Source organism: Pelodiscus sinensis, chromosome 33 (genome assembly GCF_049634645.1).
Source record: "Pelodiscus sinensis isolate JC-2024 chromosome 33, ASM4963464v1, whole genome shotgun sequence".
Taxonomy (NCBI): domain Eukaryota; kingdom Metazoa; phylum Chordata; order Testudines; family Trionychidae; genus Pelodiscus; species Pelodiscus sinensis.
This window is the reverse complement of record NC_134743.1, coordinates 5413751-5433220: the sequence shown is the minus strand read 5'-3', so window position 1 is coordinate 5433220 and position 19470 is coordinate 5413751. Positions and strand designations below refer to the sequence as shown.

Here is a 19470-nt window from a genome sequence, read left to right as displayed (position 1 = left end):
GCTGAAAAAGATTAATTTACACGCAGTTCATCGAAATGTTTTGCTCGATAGTGAGAGGCTTGTTAATTGCAAAAGAAGGAGACTCTTCCGATGCTTCCACAGATGGTCAGAAGGAACTGAGGGAGGGCTCAGGGCAGTGGTGGTATATAACAGCAGCTAGTGGCACCATGGCAAGGAGCAGTTGGACGAAAACATTTCCAACCCTAGTGCGCATGGTTGCGCGTACTCCTGATTGGAACAGATGTGAACAAGCCCTCAAAGAGGAACACTTTTCCCTTTTTGAAATGAGGACAAGAAACATCCAACGATTTTCATTCATGTTCCCTGCATCCAAGAGATGGCTAAATTGGCATGGACGGCGAGGAGGACGGTGGGGCTCGCCACCCTGTATATGCACCCCCAGGGTCTAGCTGGGACGGTACTGGGAGCGGCCAGCTCCCAGAGCTGCACACATGACCTGTATTAACCACAAGACACAGCTTTTTCACAGCCTAGCCAGGTAAGAGGGAGCACGAGTATCTCCTAGTGATCTGGTAATCACCCATCCAGCTCCAAGAGCAGATGGAACCCCTTAGGCAGAGATTTCACTTTTACTGATGGAAGAATGGAACTCTTACCTGCTTCTGGAAACACTGGTTTCCTTTCTAAAGGAGGACAAGAAACATAAAACAATGTGCATGTATTAACTGGGTTGTTCCTTTTTGTCCTTAAGACACACAGACCTTGGACAGAAATCCTGTGTCTCAAAGAGTTAAGGTCAAACTTCTGTTGACAGCTAATCAGGGCAGGTCTGAATCCTGAGTCTCTTTCGATTTCTGTCATTCTCAAGGGCTCTGCTTAGGGTGAGTCTAAGCTGCTCCAACGTTCCTCTAAGAATTCACACGCCCTTGCCTTGGCCACAAGATGCTGAAGAAACTTCCAGCTGAGAGGTTCTTGGAAGTCCCAGCTGACATTTTTCCTGGGTGGTGGGATGACCTGAGACAGAGTTCCCAAACATTCACAAGGAGAGAGGAGGCTGTTCATAAAAACGTAGTCCTGGTCTACACAAGGACCTAACTCTGAAATAAGACCCACAATGTCCATTCTTTAAGTAAAACATCTCAAGTCTGTTATTTAGGAATAAGGGGCCTTGGAATTTGAGCTCTGTAGTCCTGCTTTTCATGAGGAAGAACGGTATTCCTCAACTTGTAAGTCTGAAATAACATTAACGTGGATGCTCCAGTGAAGCTAATTAGAACTATTTGGCCCTGGGAGGCCTCCCACAGCTCACCTGAGAAAGCCGTGGGGCTCTGAGTCTGAGGGAGCGCATCCATATTATCGGAGCCTGCCACTTTCTAAAGTGCCAGCACAAAGCAGCAGCCAAAGGGGACATGGCAAGAGACTGACAGGGGCTCAGAACCCAACACGCAGAGTTCCACTGAAAGCCAGGAGACTGAAAAGAAGCTTCCAAGGATCTCCTCTGGGTATCCTGGAGGCGTTGTAGGTTCCCAGTTGGAGGGGTGGGAAGGACACTTCTGCCATCTCTCAGAGGAGTTGTGAGGAGCTTTTCGGGTGTCAGTGATAGCATCCTAGGCAGGACTGAACTCTTTCTTACCACAACCAGAGATTTGCCATAGAACAGGCATGCTCCCTCAATACTTGGGCAACACAGCCCTGCAATATCTCCTCTCCACACTGATTTGCAGAAAGCTAGCAAGGTCTCAGCTCTGTAATGCGCAAGGGATCCCGCAGCACAAGGGATCCTCCCCCCATGGACGTTGGCATGTAACACTCTAGCTACATGTGGGACTGTCAGAGCCCATGATCGGGGAGTAATTCAGAAAACTCACCATTTTCTTCTTGCAGTTGCTCTGGAAAAGAATGACGGAGAAAAGAGAAAGAGAAAAATAATGAATGTTCGTCTCTGGACTAGCCAGCTGTAGAGTGAGGATGGGACACTTTGGCCCTTGATTAATACCAATATTGATGATGACTATTGGCCATTGAGCAGGAAAGGCCTTTGCCAGCTAGCTATTCTAAGGAGTTGGTCACATTTCCATTTTTCTCCACAGAAGACCAGAAGAGAGATTAGATCCCAAACTTATTTAGCAATTTCAGCAATAATACTTTCAGTCATGCTTAAATGGAACAGAAGTCAATAGGGCACAGATCTAACTCTCCTAAGATGGGTGTCAGCAATGGAAAGATTCGTGCTATTATTTATTGAACGTATTGTGTTCTTGATTCACTACACGTGGTCAATCTTTTTTATTTGTCCATGTTCTTTAATGTGATATTCGATGGCTTGATATTGGATTGCCTAGAGGAGAATTCAGGGTCTTCACTTAAAAATGCCACAATATAAAAGAAAAGTTCAACCATCGTTGTCAAAGAAGCTAGTATGACACTCCACGGTCCTCTACTTACAAGGTGTCTTTCAGGAAAGCAGCCATATCACCAAGACCTGCATTTCATTTATGCTTTAGTGCAGAAAGCTGTGGTTTGGACGTATAAAATAAGAACCGGGGACAGACATGAGCATGACTTCTCAGAGATAGCTAATGTATGTATATAGTGTGCACAATTCAAGCCAGGGAAGCTGCTTCATCAATAGTGGGAAGGATGAGTGAGGTTTAATTGTAAATGAATCCTTTTTTTTTTCTTTTTTTTTCATTCCATAAGGCTATGTCTACAGTGCAGGCATCTTGCGCAAAAAGTTCTTACAGAAGACCGCCTCCACACTGCCATGTGCTCTTGCACAAGAGAGAGGTGCTTTTGCACAGAAGCGTCCATGGAAACGTTGTCGCTCTCTTGTGCCAGAATGCTCCGATGGCCATTTTAGCCATAGGGGAATCTTAAGCAAGAAACCCCGGTTGCCTGTCCGCATGTGTCTTTTTGCGCAAGATCTCTTATTCCTCGTGGGGAGAGGAATAAGTTTTGCAGAAAAATCCCCGTGTTTTTACAATGTAGTGTACTTTCTCTTACGCAAGAACGGGCTTGTAGTGTGGACGCTCTGCAAGTTTTTGTGCCAAACCAGCTGTTTTTTCCCAAAACTCTGCAGCATGGACACAGCCCAGGAGTTCCACATATTGGTAATTCACAAGGATGAAAAAGGACACAGACTTACCTATTGTCTTCTTCAAGTTCCCTGAAAATGAAACAAATCTTTCATTATTACAACTTCGCTTTCTGAATTAAAAGGGCCAAGAATGAATGTACCCAACAGTGAAAATGCCTACAACTGTACCGGTTTTCTTGGAGTACATTTTTGAGGCAACAGGAGAGACATTGAACAGCTTCAGATTTCAGGCCAGAAGGAACCACTCTTATCATCTATCACACAGGCCAGAGAACTTCCCCAAAGTAATGCCTGTCTGCGCTAGAGCCCATCTGTGAAAACCACATTCACTTCTGAGGGAGGGGTCATGGCAGCAGTGGTAAATAGGAGGCTCCGGGCTTGACCCTGAGGAGAGCTGCTAGAGGAAAATCTTCCAACACTTGTGCCTATGATAGGGGTACACCTGATTGGAACACCTGATCAACAAGGCCTCAAAGAAGAACTCTTCTTTCATTTGTAAATGAGGACATGGAACACAGAACAATTTTCACTCATGAACTAACTGTTCCTTGATTTACTCTGCATCCATACTTGAAGCTAGACGTATGGTTGAACTCGCATGGACAGCAAGGAGGATGGGACGGGCTAGTCACCCTGTGTAGGTATCTACCACGTCCAAGTAAAACTTTGGCTGACAGCAGGACTGAATCCTGAGTCTTTTTTTTTTTTAATTTCAGCCATTCTCAGGGGCTCTGCAGTTAGTCCTGGAACATCTCCTCCCCACGCTGCTTTGCAGAAAACTGGCAATTTCTCAGCTCTCTAATGTCCTGTGATGCACAAGGGATCCTGTGGCACAAGACATCTCCCAGCCACACAAGTGAAAAAACAACTTTCTAGCTGCACGTGGCATCATCAGAGCTCATGGCTGGGGAGTAATTCAGAAAACTCACCAATTTCCTTTTGGAGTTGCTCTGGAAAAGAACCAAGGAGAAAGGGAAAGAGAAAAATCATTAATGTCCTTCTATTTATTAGCCAGCTGTAGAGTGAGAAGGACAAGCTTTATTCCTTGACTACCACAACTATTTACCATGATGGGAAGGAGGAAAGAGCCTTTGCCATCTAGTCATTCTATGAGGTTAATCACTTGCCCATTCCTCTACACAGAAGACTAGACCAGAGATTAGGCCCCCGACATGTTTAACAATGTTGGCAAGAACCTTCCCGGTCACAATTAAATGGAAAAGAAGTCCACAGGGCACAAATCTAAAATGGGTGTCAGCGCTTGAAGGAGTCTTGATAATATTTAGTTAAGGAATGATGTTGCATTTGCACGCACAACGGTCAATGTTTTCTCATGTACGTTTTCTTTCATGTTGAATGCAGAGCTACAATAGCCAAGTGCCTACGACTTTACTGAGACAGAAATTCCACCAATTACTATCACAGAGAAGTTCAACCACATGTCAGCAATGTTGAGTGGGCTTGTGGGGACTTCCTGCTAGCGTAGTACCACCAGGTGTTGACTGCATCTCCTGGAGTTTCTAGGCATGGAAGGGGACAGCGCCTTCAGTGCTCTGCTGCCAGGGGCAGGGAGAATAGAACTCTCTCGTTGCAGATAGGCACAGAACGCCAGCACATGGTGTCTGGCCTGGCCTCTGGCAGAGATATTGTTGCTCTGAGCATTCCCGGGTGCTCTACGCTCTGCTGTGTGAAGGGAGCTCCCCGCTCAGCCACAGAGCAAGGAATGAACATTCCTTTCAATTCCCAGAAGGGATTCCCACGCAAGGGGATGCCCCGGCCCTTCTCTATCAAGGCTTCACCCTTTGGGGAGTGTGTTAAATCCCAAAGAGTCGATTAACATCTATCGACGGCCACATGGTGCAATCTGGAATTAGCCGTTCGACATTTCTCTGATAAAAGCACAGTGAGAAAGCAAAGCAAAAGCTCCCTGGCCATCTACCCACTGCTTTACCAAACTGGACATGTCTCTTTGTGTCAGCTGGTTTGTCCTTGTTTTGGCAGAATAGTTGGTTAATGAACATTTCTTTCCTCTCAACTGTCCCGGTCTCTCACCCCAGGCAGACTCTCCTCAGACCAATGACAAAACTCACTTCCCTGGCAGCAGTTAAAGAAATCCTTCCTGCCCAGCTTCCCTCACTGATAAAATGACCCTTCTCTTCCTTGAATAGGGCTTCAAGAAGTAACACGTCTCAAAATATGCTCTTCATTGTTATCAGATTTGATCCCAGTAGGTCAGGATCAAATTCGGAGCCACTGGAAATGTGGCCAATTCAGTCTACTCCACTGAATGAAGGGTCAAATCTTGAATTCAGTACTATTTTTTTCCCCTGAAACCCCTATTCTGCTTTGACATCACCGAATGGAACTATTGTCTCGTTTCCCCTTTTGAAAAAAATTACACAAATTGCCATGCCAAATCTCATCTCTGGTGTTGATCTAAAAATCTGTTGAGTGGGGGAAAACCCAGAAGAACTTGGTTCTATTTCCCTGCTCTAGTAAATGTTCTAGTATGTCTATCGTTACTTCCCTTGCACGGTGATGGCTGCAGAGCCCCCTCTGGAAGCCCTGCACAACACGTGGTTTCCCATTTTTATGGAAGTCTATTGGGAAAGTCTATTCTGCCTCCGTTCCTGAGGTAGGAGGTGGAGCGTCTGCGAGGGCTCTGTTATTACAGTACCACAACAGTGTCAGCTCTGTCCTTCCTCATACCCCAGAACCTTTTCATTAAGCAGACACGTTGAGTTCCTGGAACATGGGAGTATTTTCCCTTCCATGCCCTTCTTGCACCTCTCCCCCTCTGACTTCCTGTGTAAGCGGCTGAGAGATTTCACCTCCCTGACATAGCACAATTCCAGAGTCACCTAGAGAATCGCCCCTTTCCAGACTATGGGCAGTGCAATGGGGGCATCTCTGCTGCAAACGGATCTCTTAGAAACTGTTGGAGGAGAGGAAGAGATCTGACATTTGCTGTGTCACTATCCAAGAATGTAGGCCAACTCACCCTTTTCTCTCTGGAGTTCCTCTGCAAAGGACAAATGGGGAGGAAAGAAAACAGTTCAGTGTTTGTTCCTTGACTTACATTTGAACATACTGAATGAGATCCTGGCTTTCTTGAATGACATAAACATTGTCATGGGCAGGGAAAGGGAAAGAGCCGTCAATTGCTATACATTTTGCTGCTTAATTCTATGGACATCTTCCTAGATAGTAGGAAAACAAGTTTCTATTCTTGCTTCATTACATTAAGCATGACAATAACAAGTCAGGAAAAGAAGTGTGTATTCACCACACTACACAGAAGAGAAAAAAAAGACAAAGACGTTGTATAGTCATCAGTAGGTTTTCTGAAACAAAACAAATATTCAGTGAGAGTGACGGAAACTTCCCTGGTTAAAGGATTAGGCAGAAAGGTGATTATCCATTGAGACTACAGGCTAAGGGCTGAGCTGTACTGCCTTGTGTGGGCAATCCACGGGGTCAGCAACAGTAACAAGATGCATTATCCCCCCATTGTCCAAACCGGTCCCTCCAATATTTCTAGCTGCAGGGATTCCAGGAACAGCAAAAGTGCATTGTGACATCCCGATGAACAGTTAGAGCATGCTAGACAGAAAAATCCTCCTATTCTGAGGGTTAGAAATGCCTAAATACCTAGCGCTGGGGGGGTTACGTTTAACTGTAGCTCACTAGGCTATGTAAAAGCTGAAGAGGAGATCAAAAGGTTCCAATGGTAGAAAGGTGATATTAATGTATGTCCCTCTCATTTTGAACTCCTTGTGTATTGGTTGAGGCCCTGCAGATGGACTGGGGGTAGAACTCCTTGCCTCTTTACTCCTGAGGGACCTCCTCACGGCCCCTCACTTGCATCTCCTTTATGAGAAGAGAAGAGAGTATCCCCCTCCTACCATGCAGGGTACCCAGTGCTCTGAGGTAACGTAGGACCAGGCACAGCAGAAGTGGAATTCAGGAAACATGGCAGTGTATGCGGAGCTTAGCTGGGAACACCCTTCTTGGAGTTTCTGTAGTACCAGTGATGTCGAGGGGCCAGTGTGCCTGCCAGTGCTGTAGGGCTTCGGTGCTGAGAGTCTTTTGCACAGGAGTTCTATCTCAGCGCCATTTGCCACACCAAAATAGGAGTACTGCAAATGGAGCTTGCACCGGGTGCCTGACGAGCCATAATTAAAGGTCTAAGAGCGTCTTGCATAAAGAACTGCTTACGTCTGAATTCACACTCTTTCCTAATACAGGGCTTGAACCCTCTGCAAGTCTTACAGCAGTCAGACTGCTGCTCTTCACACAAGCACCTCGGGCAGGTGTCATGACAATCACAATTGGGCATAAACTTCTTGCCGTCCATGCCAAACTTAAAGTCTTAGGCTTTCGGCATGCCCTGGTGCCATGGAGGGCCAATACGGTAGGCGAGGCTACCCACTCCGAACTGCTACGTTTTGCACTTCAATAGAAATATATTTTACGGCTGAAAATGATTAATTTACACGCAGTTCATCGAAATGTTTTGCTCGATAGTGAGAGGCTTGTTAATTGCAAAAGAAGGAGACTCTTCCGATGCTTCCACAGATGGTCAGAAGGAACTGAGGGAGGGCTCAGGGCAGTGGTGGTATATAACAGCAGCTAGTGGCACCATGGCAAGGAGCAGTTGGACGAAAACATTTCCAACCCTAGTGCGCATGGTTGCGTGTACTCCTGATTGGAACAGATGTGAACAAGCCCTCAAAGAGGAACACTTCTCCCTTTTTGAAATGAGGACAAGAAACATCCAACGATTTTCATTCATTTTCCCTGCATCCAAGAGATGGCTAAATTGGCACGGACGGCGAGGAGGACGGTGGGGCTCGCCACCCTGTATATGCACCCCCAGGGTCTAGCTGGGATGGTACTGGGAGTGGCCAGCTCCCAGAGCTGCACACATGACCTGTATTAACCACAAGACACATTTTTTTCACAGCCTAGCCAGGTAAGAGGGAGCACGAGTATGTCCTAGTGATCTGGTAATCACCCATCCAGCTCCAAGAGCAGATGGAACCCCTTAGGCAGAGATTTCACTTTTACTGATGGAAGAATGGAACTCTTACCTGCTTCTGGAAACACTGGTTTCCTTTCTAAAGGAGGACAAGAAACATAAAACAATGTGCATGTATTAACTGGGTTGTTCCTTTTTGTCCTTAAGACACACAGACCTTGGACAGAAATCCTGTTCCTCAAAGAGTTAAGGTCAAACTTCTGTTGACAGCTAATCAGGGCAGGTCTGAATCCTGAGTCTCTTTCGATTTCTGTCATTCTCAAGGGCTCTGCTTAGGGTGAGTCTAAGCTGCTCCAACGTTCCTCTAAGAATTCACACGCCCTTGCCTTGGCCACAAGATGCTGAAGAAACTTCCAGCTGAGAGGTTCTTGGAAGTCCCAGCTGACATTTTTCCTGGGTGGTGGGATGACCTGAGACAGAGTTCCCAAACATTCACAAGGAGAGAGGAGGCTGTTCATAAAAACGTAGTCCTGGTCTACACAAGGACCTAACTCTGAAATAAGACCCACAATGTCCATTCTTTAAGTAAAACATCTCAAGTCTGTTATTTAGGAATAAGGGGCCTTGGAATTTGAGCTCTGTAGTCCTGCTTTTCATGAGGAAGAACGGTATTCCTCAACTTGTAAGTCTGAAATAACATTAACGTGGATGCTCCAGTGAAGCTAATTAGAACTATTTGGCCCCGGGAGGCCTCCCACAGCTCACCAGAGAAAGCCCTGGGGCTCTGAGTCTGAGGGAGCGCATCCATATTAACGGAGCCTGCCACTTTCTAAAGTGTCAGCACAAAGCAGCAGCCAAAGGGGACATGGCAAGAGTCTGACAGGGGCTCAGAACCCAACACGCAGAGCTCCACTGAAAGCCAGGAGACTGAAAAGAAGCTTCCAAGGATCTCCTCTGGGTATCCTGGAGGCGTTGTAGGTTCCCAGTTGGAGGGGTGGGAAGGACACTTCTGCCATCTCTCAGAGGAGTTGTGAGGAGCTTTTCGGGTGTCAGTGATAGCATCCTAGGCAGGACTGAACTCTTTCTTACCACAACCAGAGATTTGCCATAGAACAGGCATGCTCCCCCAATACTTGGGCAACACAGCCCTGCAATATCTCCTCTCCACACTGATTTGCAGAAAGCTAGCAAGGTCTCAGCTCTGTAATGCGCAAGGGATCCCACAGCACAAGGGATCCTCCCCCCATGGACGTTGGCATGTAACACTCTAGCTACATGTGGGACTGTCAGAGCCCATGATCGGGGAGTAATTCAGAAAACTCACCATTTTCTTCTTGCAGTTGCTCTGGAAAAGAATGACGGAGAAAAGAGAAAGAGAAAAATAATGAATGTTCGTCTCTGGACTAGCCAGCTGTAGAGTGAGGATGGGACACTTTGGCCCTTGATTAATACCAATATTGATGATGACTATTGTCCATTGAGCAGGAAAGGCCTTTGCCAGCTAGTTATTCTAAGGAGTTGGTCACATTTCCATTTTTCTCCACAGAAGACCAGAAGAGAGATTAGATCCCAAACTTATTTAGCAATTTCAGTCATGCTTAAATGGAACAGAAGTCAATAGGGCACAAATCTAACTCTCCTAAGATGGGTGTCAGCAATGGAAAGATTCGTGCTATTATTTATTGAACGTATTGTGTTCTTTATTCACTCAACGTGGTCAATCTTTTTTATTTGTCCATGTTCTTTAATGTGATATTCGATGGCTTGATATTGCATTGCCTAGAGGAGAATTCAGGGTCTTCACTTAAAAATGCCACAATATAAAAGAAAAGTTCAACCATCGTTGTCAAAGAAGCTAGTATGACACTCCACGGTCCTCTACTTACAAGGTGTCTTTCAGGAAAGCAGCCATATCACCAAGACCTGCATTTCATTTATGCTTTAGTGCAGAAAGCTGTGGTTTGGACGTATAAAATAAGAACCGGGGACAGACATGAGCATGACTTCTCAGAGATAGCTAATGTATGTATATAGTGTGCACAATTCAAACCAGGGAAGCTGCTTCATCAATAGTGGGAAGGATGAGTGAGGTTTAATTGTAAATCAATCCTTTTTTTTTCTTTTTTTTTCATTCCATAAGGCTATGTCTACAGTGCAGGCATCTTGCGCAAAAAGTTCTTGCAGAAGACTGCCTCCACACTGCCATGTGCTCTTGCACAAGAGAGAGGTGCTTTTGCACAGAAGCGTCCATGGAAACGTTGTCGCTCTCTTGTGCCAGAATGCTCCGATGGCCATTTTAGCCATAGGGGAATCTTAAGCAAGAAACCCCGGTTGCCTGTCCGCATGTGTCTTTTTGCGCAAGATCTCTTATTCCTCGTGGGGAGAGGAATAAGTTTTGCAGAAAAATCCCCGTGTTTTTACAATGTAGTGTACTTTCTCTTACGCAAGAACGGGCTTGTAGTGTGGACGCTCTGCAAGTTTTTGTGCCAAACCAGCTGTTTTTTTCCAAAACTCTGCAGCATGGACACAGCCCAGGAGTTCCACATATTGGTAATTCACAAGGATGAAAAAGGACACAGACTTACCTATTGTCTTCTTCAAGTTCCCTGAAAATGAAACAAATCTTTCATTATTACAACTTCGCTTTCTGAATTAAAAGGGCCAAGAATGAATGTACCCAACAGTGAAAATGCCTACAACTGTACCGGTTTTCTTGGAGTACATTTTTGAGGCAACAGGAGAGACATTGAACAGCTTCAGATTGCAGGCCAGAAGGAACCACTCTTATCATCTATCACACAGGCCAGAGAACTTCCCCAAAGTAATGCCTGTCTGCGCTAGAGCCCATCTGTGAAAACCACATTCACTTCTGAGGGAGGGGTCACGGCAGCAGTGGTAAATAGGAGGCTCCAGGCTTGACCCTGAGGAGAGCTGCTAGAGGAAAATCTTCTAACACTTGTGCCTATGATAGGGGTACACCTGATTGGAACACCTGATCAACAAGGCCTCAAAGAAGAACTCTTCTCTCGTTTGTAAATGAGGACAAGGAACACAGAACAATTTTCACTCATGAACTAACTGTTCCTTGATTTACTCTGCATCCATACTTGAAGCTAGACATATAGTTGAACTCGCATGGACAGCAAGGAGGATGGGATGGGCTAGTCACCCTGTGTAGGTATCTACCACGTCCAAGTAAAACTTTGGCTGACAGCAGGACTGAATCCTGAGTCTTTTTTTTTTTTTAATTTCAGCCATTCTCAGGGGGCTCTGCAGTTAGTCCTGGAACATCTCCTCCCCACGCTGCTTTGCAGAAAACTGGCAATTTCTCAGCTCTCTAATGTCCTGTGATGCACAAGGGATCCTGTGGCACAAGACATCTCCCAGCCACACAAGTGAAAAAACAACTTTCTAGCTGCACGTGGCATCATCAGAGCTCATGGCTGGGGAGTAATTCAGAAAACTCACCAATTTCCTTTTGGAGTTGCTCTGGAAAAGAACCAAGGAGAAAGGGAAAGAGAAAAATCATTAATGTCCTTCTATTTATTAGCCAGCTGTAGAGTGAGAAGGACAAGCTTTATTCCTTGACTACCACAACTATTTACCATGATGGGAAGGAGGAAAGAGCCTTTGCCATCTAGTCATTCTATGAGGTTAATCACTTGCCCATTCCTCTACACAGAAGACTAGACCAGAGATTAGGCCCCCGACATGTTTAACAATGTTGGCAAGAACCTTCCCGGTCACAATTAAATGGAAAAGAAGTCCACAGGGCACAAATCTAAAATGGGTGTCAGCGCTTGAAGGAGTCTTGATAATATTTAGTTAAGGAATGATGTTGCATTTGCACGCACAACGGTCAATGTTTTCTCATGTACGTTTTCTTTCATGTTGAATGCAGAGCTACAATAGCCAAGTGCCTACGACTTTACTGAGACAGAAATTCCACCAATTACTATCACAGAGAAGTTCAACCACATGTCAGCAATGTTGAGTGGGCTTGTGGGGACTTCCTGCTAGCGTAGTACCACCAGGTGTTGACTGCATCTCCTGGAGTTTCTAGGCATGGAAGGGGACAGCGCCTTCAGTGCTCTGCTGCCAGGGGCAGGGAGAATAGAACTCTCTCGTTGCAGATAGGCACAGAACGCCAGCACATGGTGTCTGGCCTGGCCTCTGGCAGAGATATTGTTGCTCTGAGCATTCCCGGGTGCTCTACGCTCTGCTGTGTGAAGGGAGCTCCCCGCTCAGCCACAGAGCAAGGAATGAACATTCCTTTCAATTCCCAGAAGGGATTCCCACGCAAGGGGATGCCCCGGCCCTTCTCTATCAAGGCTTCACCCTTTGGGGAGTGTGTTAAATCCCAAAGAGTCGATTAACATCTATCGACGGCCACATGGTGCAATCTGGAATTAGCCGTTCGACATTTCTCTGATAAAAGCACAGTGAGAAAGCAAAGCAAAAGCTCCCTGGCCATCTACCCACTGCTTTACCAAACTGGACATGTCTCTTTGTGTCAGCTGGTTTGTCCTTGTTTTGGCAGAATAGTTGGTTAATGAACATTTCTTTCCTCTCAACTGTCCCGGTCTCTCACCCCAGGCAGACTCTCCTCAGACCAATGACAAAACTCACTTCCCTGGCAGCAGTTAAAGAAATCCTTCCTGCCCAGCTTCCCTCACTGATAAAATGACCCTTCTCTTCCTTGAATACGGCTTCAAGAAGTAACACGTCTCAAAATATGCTCTTCATTGTTATCAGATTTGATCCCAGTAGGTCAGGATCAAATTCGGAGCCACTGGAAATGTGGCCAATTCAGTCTACTCCACTGAATGAAGGGTCAAATCTTGAATTCAGTACTATTTTTTTCCCCTGAAACCCCTATTCTGCTTTGACATCACCGAATGGAACTATTGTCTCGTTTCCCCTTTTGAAAAAAATTACACAAATTGCCATGCCAAATCTCATCTCTGGTGTTGATCTAAAAATCTGTTGAGTGGGGGAAAACCCAGAAGAACTTGGTTCTATTTCCCTGCTCTAGTAAATGTTCTAGTATGTCTATCGTTACTTCCCTTGCACGGTGATGGCTGCAGAGCCCCCTCTGGAAGCCCTGCACAACACGTGGTTTCCCATTTTTATGGAAGTCTATTGGGAAAGTCTATTCTGCCTCCGTTCCTGAGGTAGGAGGTGGAGCGTCTGCGAGGGCTCTGTTATTACAGTACCACAACAGTGTCAGCTCTGTCCTTCCTCATACCCCAGAACCTTTTCATTAAGCAGACACGTTGAGTTCCTGGAACATGGGAGTATTTTCCCTTCCATGCCCTTCTTGCACCTCTCCCCCTCTGACTTCCTGTGTAAGCTGCTGAGAGATTTCACCTCCCTGACATAGCACAATTCCAGAGTCACCTAGAGAATCGCCCCTTTCCAGACTATGGGCAGTGCAATGGGGGCATCTCTGCTGCAAACGGATCTCTTAGAAACTGTTGGAGGAGAGGAAGAGATCTGACATTTGCTGTGTCACTATCCAAGAATGTAGGCCAACTCACCCTTTTCTCTCTGGAGTTCCTCTGCAAAGGACAAATGGGGAGGAAAGAAAACAGTTCAGTGTTTGTTCCTTGACTTACATTTGAACATACTGAATGAGATCCTGGCTTTCTTGAATGACATAAACATTGTCATGGGCAGGGAAAGGGAAAGAGCCGTCAATTGCTATACATTTTGCTGCTTAATTCTATGGACATCTTCCTAGATAGTAGGAAAACAAGTTTCTATTCTTGCTTCATTACATTAAGCATGACAATAACAAGTCAGGAAAAGAAGTGTGTATTCACCACACTACACAGAAGAGAAAAAAAAGACAAAGACGTTGTATAGTCATCAGTAGGTTTTCGGAAACAAAACAAATATTCAGTGAGAGTGACGGAAACTTCCCTGGTTAAAGGATTAGGCAGAAAGGTGATTATCCATTGAGACTACAGGCTAAGGGCTGAGCTGTACTGCCTTGTGTGGGCAATCCACGGGGTCAGCAACAGTAACAAGATGCATTATCCCCCCATTGTCCAAACCGGTCCCTCCAATATTTCTAGCTGCAGGGATTCCAGGAACAGCAAAAGTGCATTGTGACATCCCGATGAACAGTTAGAGCATGCTAGACAGAAAAATCCTCCTATTCTGAGGGTTAGAAATGCCTAAATACCTAGCGCTGGGGGGGTTACGTTTAACTGTAGCTCACGAGGCTATGTAAAAGCTGAAGAGGAGATCAAAAGGTTCCAATGGTAGAAAGGTGATATTAATGTATGTCCCTCTCATTTTGAACTCCTTGTGTATTGGTTGAGGCCCTGCAGATGGACTGGGGGTAGAACTCCTTGCCTCTTTACTCCTGAGGGACCTCCTCACGGCCCCTCACTTGCATCTCCTTTATGAGAAGAGAAGAGAGTATCCCCCTCCTACCATGCAGGGTACCCAGTGCTCTGAGGTAACGTAGGACCAGGCACAGCAGAAGTGGAATTCAGGAAACATGGCAGTGTATGCGGAGCTTAGCTGGGAACACCCTTCTTGGAGTTTCTGTAGTACCAGTGATGTCGAGGGGCCAGTGTGCCTGCCAGTGCTGTAGGGCTTCGGTGCTGAGAGTCTTTTGCACAGGAGTTCTATCTCAGCGCCATTTGCCACACCAAAATAGGAGTACTGCAAATGGAGCTTGCACCGGGTGCCTGACGAGCCATAATTAAAGGTCTAAGAGCGTCTTGCATAAAGAACTGCTTACGTCTGAATTCACACTCTTTCCTAATACAGGGCTTGAACCCTCTGCAAGTCTTACAGCAGTCAGACTGCTGCTCTTCACACAAGCACCTCGGGCAGGTGTCATGACAATCACAATTGGGCATAAACTTCTTGCCGTCCATGCCAAACTTAAAGTCTTAGGCTTTCGGCATGCCCTGGTGCCATGGAGGGCCAATACGGTAGGCGAGGCTACCCACTCCGAACTGCTACGTTTTGCACTTCAATAGAAATATATTTTACGGCTGAAAATGATTAATTTACACGCAGTTCATCGAAATGTTTTGCTCGATAGTGAGAGGCTTGTTAATTGCAAAAGAAGGAGACTCTTCCGATGCTTCCACAGATGGTCAGAAGGAACTGAGGGAGGGCTCAGGGCAGTGGTGGTATATAACAGCAGCTAGTGGCACCATGGCAAGGAGCAGTTGGACGAAAACATTTCCAACCCTAGTGCGCATGGTTGCGTGTACTCCTGATTGGAACAGATGTGAACAAGCCCTCAAAGAGGAACACTTCTCCCTTTTTGAAATGAGGACAAGAAACATCCAACGATTTTCATTCATTTTCCCTGCATCCAAGAGATGGCTAAATTGGCACGGACGGCGAGGAGGACGGTGGGGCTCGCCACCCTGTATATGCACCCCCAGGGTCTAGCTGGGACGGTACTGGGAGTGGCCAGCTCCCAGAGCTGCACACATGACCTGTATTAACCACAAGACACATTTTTTTCACAGCCTAGCCAGGTAAGAGGGAGCACGAGTATGTCCTAGTGATCTGGTAATCACCCATCCAGCTCCAAGAGCAGATGGAACCCCTTAGGCAGAGATTTCACTTTTACTGATGGAAGAATGGAACTCTTACCTGCTTCTGGAAACACTGGTTTCCTTTCTAAAGGAGGACAAGAAACATAAAACAATGTGCATGTATTAACTGGGTTGTTCCTTTTTGTCCTTAAGACACACAGACCTTGGACAGAAATCCTGTTCCTCAAAGAGTTAAGGTCAAACTTCTGTTGACAGCTAATCAGGGCAGGTCTGAATCCTGAGTCTCTTTCGATTTCTGTCATTCTCAAGGGCTCTGCTTAGGGTGAGTCTAAGCTGCTCCACCGTTCCTCTAAGAATTCACACGCCCTTGCCTTGGCCACAAGATGCTGAAGAAACTTCCAGCTGAGAGGTTCTTGGAAGTCCCAGCTGACATTTTTCCCGGGTGATGGGATGACCTGAGACAGAGTTCCCAAACATTCACAAGGAGAGAGGAGGCTGTTCATAAAAACGTAGTCCTGGTCTACACAAGGACCTAACTCTGAAATAAGACCCACAATGTCCATTCTTTAAGTAAAACATCTCAAGTCTGTTATTTGGGACTAAGGGGCCTTGGAATTTGAGCTCTGTAGTCCTGCTTTTCATGAGGAAGAACGGTATTCCTCAACTTGTAAGTCTGAAATAACATTAACGTGGATGCTCCAGTGAAGCTAATTAGAACTATTTGGCCCCGGGAGGCCTCCCACAGCTCACCAGAGAAAGCCCTGGGGCTCTGAGTCTGAGGGAGCGCATCCATATTAACGGAGCCTGCCACTTTCTAAAGTGTCAGCACAAAGCAGCAGCCAAAGGGGACATGGCAAGAGTCTGACAGGGGCTCAGAACCCAACAGGCAGAGCTCCACTGAAAGCCAGGAGACTGAAAAGAAGCTTCCAAGGATCTCCTCTGGGTATCCTGGAGGCGTTGTAGGTTCCCAGTTGGAGGGGTGGGAAGGACACTTCTGCCATCTCTCAGAGGAGTTGTGAGGAGCTTTTCGGGTGTCAGTGATAGCATCCTAGGCAGGACTGAACTCTTTCTTACCACAACCAGAGATTTGCCATAGAACAGGCATGCTCCCCCAATACTTGGGCAACACAGCCCTGCAATATCTCCTCTCCACACTGATTTGCAGAAAGCTAGCAAGGTCTCAGCTCTGTAATGCGCAAGGGATCCCGCAGCACAAGGGATCCTCCCCCCATGGACGTTGGCATGTAACACTCTAGCTACATGTGGGACTGTCAGAGCCCATGATCGGGGAGTAATTCAGAAAACTCACCATTTTCTTCTTGCAGTTGCTCTGGAAAAGAATGACGGAGAAAAGAGAAAGAGAAAAATAATGAATGTTCGTCTCAGGAGTAGCCAGCTGTAGAGTGAGGATGGGACACTTTGGCCCTTGATTAATACCAATATTGATGATGACTATTGGCCATTGAGCAGGAAAGGCCTTTGCCAGCTAGTTATTCTAAGGAGTTGGTCACATTTCCATTTTTCTCCACAGAAGACCAGAAGAGAGATTAGATCCCAAACTTATTTAGCAATTTCAGCAATAATACTTTCAGTCATGCTTAAATGGAACAGAAGTCAATAGGGCACAAATCTAACTCTCCTAAGATGGGTGTCAGCAATGGAAAGATTCGTGCTATTATTTATTGAACGTATTGTGTTCTTGATTCACTCAACGTGGTCAATCTTTTTTATTTGTCCATGTTCTTTAATGTGATATTCGGTGGCTTGAAATTGCATTGCCTAGAGGAGAATTCAGGGTCTTCACTTAAAAATGCCACAATATAAAAGAAAAGTTCAACCATCGTTGTCAAAGAATCTAGTATGACACTCCACGGTCCTCTACTTACAAGGTGTCTTTCAGGAAAGCAGCCATATCACCAAGACCTGCATTTCATTTATGCTTTGGTGCACGAAGCTGTGGTTTGGACGTTTTAAATAAGAACCGGGGACAGACATGAGCATGACTTCTCAGAGATAGCTAATGCATGTATATAGTGTGCACAATTCAAGCCAGGGAAGCTGCTTCATCAATAGTGGGAAGGATGAGTGAGGTTTAATTGTAAATCAATCCTTTTTTTTTTCATTCCATAAGGCTATGTCTACAGTGCAGGCATCTTGCACAAAAAGTTCTTGCAGAAGACCGCCTCCACACTGCCATGTGCTCTTGCACAAGAGAGAGGTGCTTTTGCACAGAAGCGTCCATGGAAACGTTGTCGCTCTCTTGTGCCAGAATGCTCCGATAGCCATTTTAGCCATAGGGGAATCTTAAGCAAGAAACCCCTGTTGCCTGTCCACATGTGTCTTTTTGCGCAAGATCTCTTATTCCTCGTGGGGAGAGGAATAAGTCTTGCAGAAAAATCCCTGTGTTTTTACAATGTAGTGTACTTTCTCTTACGCAAGAACGGGCTTGTAGTGTGGACGCTCTGCAAGTTTTTGTGCCAAACCAGCTGTTTTTTCCAAAACTCTGCAGCATGGACACAGCCCAGGAGTTCCACATATTGGTAATTCACAAGGATGAAAAAGGACACAGACTTACCTATTGTCTCCTTCAAGTTCCCTGAAAATGAAACAAATCTTTCATTATTACAACTTCGCTTTCTGAATTAAAAGGGCCAAGAATGAATGTACCCAACAGTGAAAATGCCAACAACTGTACTGGTTTTCTTGGAGTACATTTTTGAGGCAACAGGAGAGACATTGAACAGCTTCAGATTTCAGGCCAGAAGGAACCACTCTTATCATCTATCACACAGGCCAGAGAACTTCCCCAAAGTAATGCCTGTCTGCGCTAGAGCCCATCTGTGAAAACCACATTCACTTCTGAGGGAGGGGTCACGGCAGCAGTGGTAAATAGGAGGCTCCAGGCTTGACCCTGAGGAGAGCTGCTAGAGGAAAATCTTCCAACACTTGTGCCTATGATAGGGGTACACCTGATTGGAACACCTGATCAACAAGGCCTCAAAGAAGAACTCTTCTCTCGTTTGTAAATGAGGACAAGGAACACAGAACAATTTTCACTCATGAACTAACTGTTCCTTGATTTACTCTGCATCCATACTTGAAGCTAGACGTATGGTTGAACTCGCATGGACAGCAAGGAGGATGGGATGGGCTAGTCACCCTGTGTAGGTATCTACCACGTCCAAGTAAAACTTTGGCTGACGGCAGGACTGAATCCTGAGTCTTTTTTTTTTTTTTTTTTTTTTTTTTTTTAAATTTCAGCCATTCTCAGGGGGCTCTGCAGTGAGTCCTGGAACATCTCCTCCCCACGCTGCTTTGCAGAAAACTGGCAATTTCTCAGCTCTCTAATGTCCTGTGATGCACAAGGGATCCTGTGGCACAAGACATCTCCCAGCCACACAAGTGAAAAAACAACTTTCTAGCTGCACGTGGCATCATCAGAGCTCATGGCTGGGGAGTAATTCAGAAAACTCACCAATTTCCTTTTGGAGTTGCTCTGGAAAAGAACCCAGGAGAAAGGGAAAGAGAAAAATCATTAATGTCCTTCTATTTATTAGCCAGCTGTAGAGTGAGAAGGACAAGCTTTATTCCTTGACTACCACAACTATTTACCATGATGGGAAGGAGGAAAGAGCCTTTGCCATCTAGTCATTCTATGAGGTTAATCACTTGCCCATTCCTCTACACAGAAGACTAGACCAGAGATTAGGCCGCCGACATGTTTAACAATGTTGGCAAAAACCTTCCCGGTCACAATTAAATGGAAAAGAAGTCCACAGGGCACAAATCTAAAATGGGTGTCAGCGCTTGAAGGAGTCTTGATAATATTTAGTTAAGGAATGATGTTGCATTTGCACGCACAACGGTCAATGTTTTCTCATGTACGTTTTCTTTCA

General features: G+C 45.7%; 3 long non-coding RNA genes across 3 annotated transcripts; all 3 read right to left on the bottom strand.

Moving 5' to 3' along the window:
* Positions 1-10: 10 nt before the first annotated feature.
* LOC142823377 (uncharacterized) lies at positions 11-6084 on the bottom strand. Its single transcript, XR_012898604.1, has 5 exons — positions 6060-6084; positions 3988-4008; positions 3107-3127; positions 1830-1850; positions 11-644 (listed from the first exon to the last, which is right to left on the bottom strand). It is a non-coding gene; the product is annotated as an uncharacterized LOC142823377 (long non-coding RNA).
* A 1901-nt stretch (positions 6085-7985) lies between these two features.
* LOC142823373 (uncharacterized) lies at positions 7986-12041 on the bottom strand. The gene is made up of 4 exons (XR_012898598.1): positions 11508-12041; positions 10625-10645; positions 9364-9384; positions 7986-8178 (listed from the first exon to the last, which is right to left on the bottom strand). It is a non-coding gene; the product is annotated as an uncharacterized LOC142823373 (long non-coding RNA).
* Positions 12042-12962: 921 nt separating this feature from the next.
* Positions 12963-19283, bottom strand: LOC142823372 (uncharacterized). Its single transcript, XR_012898597.1, has 3 exons — positions 18150-19283; positions 16884-16904; positions 12963-15698 (listed from the first exon to the last, which is right to left on the bottom strand). It is a non-coding gene; the product is annotated as an uncharacterized LOC142823372 (long non-coding RNA).
* Between the last annotated feature and the right edge of the window lie 187 nt (positions 19284-19470).